Source organism: Nicotiana tabacum, chromosome 18 (assembly GCF_000715075.1).
Source record: "Nicotiana tabacum cultivar K326 chromosome 18, ASM71507v2, whole genome shotgun sequence".
Classification (NCBI taxonomy): Eukaryota; Viridiplantae; Streptophyta; class Magnoliopsida; order Solanales; family Solanaceae; genus Nicotiana; species Nicotiana tabacum.
Window position 1 is genome coordinate 7094305 of NC_134097.1, and position 6000 is coordinate 7100304.

Sequence of the window (6000 nt, forward strand, 5' to 3'; positions counted from 1 at the left end):
GTAAGTGGATCCGACACTTATCTCTTGACTTTACGTAGTCAATTGTGATAACACCACTAGAGAGTGTTGTCTAATGGTATTGTGTCTCCGTCGTATACGACGAGATTTTCCGTTATACATAACGCTCCCTGCCCTGCCTATTGCTGCTTGACTATCACAATGTATACAAATAGGTGCCAAAGGTTTGGGTCAAAATGGAATATCTTCCAAGAAATTTCGGAGCCATTCAGCTTCTTCACCGGCCTTATCTAAAGCTATGGATTCAGATTCCATTGTAGAACGGGCGATGCACGTTTGTTTGGATGGTTTCCAAGACAGTGCTCCACCCCCAATTGTGAAAACATATTCACTCGTGGATTTAACTTCAGATGATCCAGTGATCCAATTTGCATCACTATATCCCTCGATCACGGAGGGATATTTGTTATAATGCAAAGCGTAATTTTGGGTATGTTTGAGATACCCCAAAACTCGTTTCATTGCCATCCAATGTATGTGATTGGGATTACTTGTAAACCGACTCAGTTTACTAATAGCACATGCTATATCTGGTCGTGTACAATTCATGATATACATCAAACTTCCCAATACTCTTGCATAATCCAATTGTGAGTCACTTTCACCTTCATTCTTTTGAAGTGCATAACTCACGTCAATTGGAGTCTTGGCAATTTTGAAATCCAAATACTTGAACTTGTCAAGTACCTTTTCAATGTAGTGAGACTGTGATAATACTAGACCTTGTGGAGTCTTATGAATTCTGATTCGTAAGATCACATCAACAACTCCTAAATCTTTCATATCGAATTTGCTAGCCAACATGCACTTAGTAGCATTTATATCTGTCATGTTTTTGCTCATTATCAATATGTCATCAACATATAAACAAACAATGACTTTATGACCTGGAGTGTTTTTAATGTAAACATATTTGTCGCACTCGTTGATTTTAAACCCACTTGCCAACATTGTTTGGTCAAATTTGGCATGCCATTGTTTGGGTGCTTGTTTAAGTCCATAAAGTGACTTAACAAGTTTGCACACTTTCTTTTCTTTACCATTTACCACAAAACTCTCAGGTTGTTCCATGTAAATCTCTTCCTCTAATTCTCCATTTAAGAAAGCTGTTTTAACATCCATTTGATGGATTTCAAGACCATACACGGCCGCTAGTGCCACTAACACCCTAATAGATGTTATCCTCGTTACTGGCGAGTAAGTGTCAAAGTAATCAAGGCCTTCTTTTTGTCTATAACCTTTGACAACAAGTCTTGCCTTATATTTGTCAATAGTGCCATCAGTTTTCACTTTCCGTTTAAAGATCCATTTCGAACCTAAAGGCTTATCTCCTGGAGGAAGATCTACCAATTCCCATGTATGGTTATCCAAAATTGATTGAATCTCACTATTGACTGCCTCTTTCCAAAACGCTGAATCAGAAGATGACATAGTTGCTTTAAAAGTTTGAGGCTCATTTTCAAGCAAGAATGTCACAAAATCTGGTCCAAAGGAAGTAGATGTTCTTTGACGTTTGCTACGCCTTGGATCTTCTATACTTGGAGTATTTTCCTTTGGTTCTTCCCGAGGTCGTTTAGGTCTTTCACTTAACGACTCACATTCAGTTTTATACGGATGGATACTTTTAAAGAATTTAGCATTATCTGATTCCATAACCGTATTAATGTGAATTTTGGGATTATCGGATTTATGAACCAAATATCGACATGCTTTACTGTTTGTAGCATATCCAATGAAAACGCAATTAATAGTTTTTGGTCCGATTTTAACCTTTTTAGGTAAAGGAACTTGTACCTTTGCTAGACACCCCCACACTTTGAAATATTTCAAGTTGGGTTTTCTTCCTTTCCATTTTTCATATGGAATATATTGCGTTTTGCTGTGGGGTACTCTGTTGAGTATTCGGTTAGCTGTAAGGATAGCTTGGCCCCACAAACTCTACGGTAATCCGACACTTATTAATAAAGAATTCATCATTTCCTTTAATGTCCGATTTTTTCTTTCCGCAATTCCATTGAATTGAGGTGTGTAAGGTGCAGTAGTTTGATGGATAATTCCATATTCCGAACATATTTCTGCAAATGGAAATTTATATTCTCCACCCCTATCACTTCTAATCATTTTGATCTTTTTATTCAATTGATTCTCCACTTCATTCTTGTATTGCTTAAATGCTTCAATTGCTTCATCCTCACTATTAAGCAAATAAACATAACAATATCGAGTGCAGTCGTCAATAAAAGTAATAAAATACTTTTTCCCACCTCGAGATGGTGTCGACTTCATATCACAAATGTCAGTATGAATTAAGTCTAAAGGATTTGAATTCCTTTCAATAGATTTATAAGGATGTTTTATAAACTTAGACTCAACACATATTTGATATTTTGATTTTTTACACTCGAATTTAGGCAACACTTCTAAATTAATTAACTTCCGCAAGGTTTTGTAATTGACATGTTCTAAACGAATATGCCATAAATCATTTGAATCCAATAAATAAGAAGAAGCTGCAATTTTATTCATACTGTCAACAACCATTACATTTAGTTTGAAGAGGCCCTCTGTGAGGTAGCCCTTACCAACATACATTTCATTCTTGCTTATAACAACTTTATCAGAAACAAATACATATTTGAATCCGTTCTTAACAAGCAAAGAAGTAGAGACTAAATTCTTTCTAATAGTAGGAACATGAAGAACGTTGTTGAGCGTTAACACCTTGCCGGAAGTCATCTTCAGGAATATCTTCCCATAACCTTCAATCTTGGCTGTTGCAGTATTTCCCATGGAAAGCTCTTCTTCGGGACCAGCAGTAGAGTAAGTCGCAAATACTTCCTTGACTGCACAAACATGTCGAGTGGCTCCAGAGTCAATCCACCACTCCTTCAGATTTCCAACTAGATTGCATTCCGAAAGCATTGCACACAGATCATCAATGTCATAATTCTTCTCCACTATGTTGGCATGTCCCTTATTCTTATACTTTTTCGGGAGACGACAATCAGGGGCTTTGTGACCGATTTTTCCACAATTGTAGCAGCTGTCCTTGAATTTCTTTTTGTTCTGCTCCTTAGTCTGTCTAGAAGACCTCTTTCTCTTCTTACTTTTTGGAGTAGTCTCCTCAACGATATAAGCTCCCATGATCGTTGAATTTCCACGAGACTTTTTCTCGGCTGTTTTGTTGTCTTCCTCAATCTTGAGACGAATCACAAGATCTTCCAACTTCATTTCTTTGCGCTTGTACTTAAGATAGTTCTTGAAATCTCTCCACGAAGGAGGCGATTTTTCAATCATTGCACCCACTTGAAATGCTTTATTCACGACCATACCTTCAGCAATAAGGTCATGAAAAATAAGTTGAAGCTCCTGAATTTGGGTTCCAACAGTTTTACTGTCTATCATTTTATAGTCTAGAAACTTGGACCCCACGAACTTCTTCAAGCATGCATCTTCAGTCTTGTACTTCTTCTCAACTGCGTCCCATAATTTTTTCGAAGTATTCATCGCACTGTACACATTGTACAAGTTATCCTCTAAAGCGCTTAAGATATAGTCTTTGCAATGAAAATCTGCCTGCTTCCACGCCTCAACAATCATAAATTTTTCGTTGTCCGGCATGTCTGCAGCAGGCACTGGAGGTTCTTCACTAGTGAATTTCTGCATACCAAGTGTGGTAAGCCAGAAGAACATCCTTTGCTGCCATCCTTTGAAGTTGGCTGCGAAAAATTTTCCCGGTTTCTTTGCCGGTGGAACAACAGTCCAGCTTGACGAGGCTATCGTCGTTGCTTCAATAGTCACAGAAGGATTTCCGTTATCAATTGCTATTTCTCACTGTAAATAACAGAAGAGTTCAATTAATGGCAAAATCAGAACAGTATACAATACTGTTATTAACAAAAAAAATAATATGTATAATAAATAAAATCGAAGTTTTTATATACTGTTTTACAGAAAAATGATGAAGTTTTTATGTTCTTCAAATCGTTTTACGAATTTCAATACTCTGATGAAGTTTTTATATCTTCAAATCATAATAGTAAAATTCAGAAGGAGTAGAAAATCACACAGATTTTAATCTCCACAAATAAAATACAGAATATAAAAAAAATTTAATTTCCTTAAGATTGTTATTATTCTGTATTGTTGTAATAAACAATTAAACTTTCTGAAAAAACAAAACAGAAAGTTAGTAATACTTGTTTAACGAAATAGATTCTCGAAAACAAAAAACAGTATAGGAATAAATCGAGCCCACTGAATACACAGTGTGTCTTTAAGAAAATTATTCCCCTCAAGTACCCGAGGTGCTGGAATATATCCTCCCAGGATAAAACGATTTAACTTACCAGTGTATTGGTACCAAAAACTCTGATGAACTCCGAACCACTCAATGGTCGTAAAACATACTGGAAAATATTGTGTAGAAGAAGAAGCTCAGAAAATTTCGTAAGGAAAGATTCTGGAATTCAAACTCTATTTATAGAGTTGCTGGCATTGTTTCTGAAAAGGTTTGCAACCTTTCAGAAACATCCATGGCTGTTTGAAAATTCGGGAAAGAAAACGGGTCTGACCGACCCGGGTCGCGGGTCATGGGTTATTCCGGATTGAATTTAGCCGAAGCCGAAGCCGAGCCGAGTGAGCGACGGCGACGACGGCGCGAGGCTTGCCTTTTTCTTAACTCTTTAAGAGTTAGAAGAAGAGCAATTATATATATACCCATCAAAAGCCTTTTCTTTCTCCGATATGGGACAATGTCCCTTTCCCAAGGGAAACTCAAATATTTTATTTTCCCTCCATTTCTCATTCACCTTTTTAAAGCTACACAAGCTTAAAATCCCAACAATCCCCCATAGAAACCAACAGAACTAGGAGAACGAAAGTCTTATATTGTGAATTGTTTTTTCAGTTACCAGTTACTCATTTCCCAACAGAATTAGCAGAATGAAAATACTTAGCTAGTGGCCATAAATTTCTAAATTTGTTCTGAAAAATCTGATTTGGGTGAAGTTTGGTTTGAAGATGAAAATATGTTTGGACATAAGTTTTCAAAACATATTTTCCAAATTTATTTTGGAAAAGCATGAAACATGACTTATACCCACAAATTTTAAAAACTATCACAAATACCCAACAGTACCATTATCAATAACATTCATTATATTATCGCAAACCATAGTCTTGAACATAAATAAATTTGATCACATATTATCATTTTTGTAATGAAGTACATGATACACTATCAGGTGACCGAGAAGACGAAGCAACATATATTGTTACAAAATAATAAAATGACAGGCTCTTTTATAAAATATAAAAGTTTGGGGTAATTTTTTAAAAATATAATAGTGATAGTTTGGCCCAAAGCCAACTATTGAGCTAGTTTTAGGATTTGGGATTTTGCCAAAATGTAGGCAAAATCTATGGTCAAATATGTGTTTGCCAAATAAAACTCAAATTTATTTTAGTAAAATTTATGGCCAAACGGGTTGTTACAAAGTATCTCCAAATTTGTTACAAGTTCCAATGTCATGGATCAAGACCACATATAAGATTGTTACAAAGTATCTCCAAATTTGTTCATTAATGAATCAGACTGTTGCAGAAATGCTACTTTAATGACATTTTATTTGTTGGAGAAAAGTAAATTGAAGAGTCAAGAATGTTCTTTGAACCTTGGTATGTTAATTTTTTAATAGTTTTTTATCTTGTTTTTGCAAAAATAAAAAATAAAAAAAAATCTTGTGACATAATATATGTTACTTATTGTTCGATGTTCTTAAAATAAGAGGTTGCACCCATGGGAAGTATGTTAATCTCTTTGATGATGTCGTAATAGTGAAGCTTGTGAAATTACGATAGAAAAAAAATATATCGGTCGAAACAAATTTACAATAGTGTTATATTTGAGCAAGAAATCCTCGATAAAAATTTGCTCTATACTTTCAATAATATATCATGATTTTGAAAAACGTTTTTGCC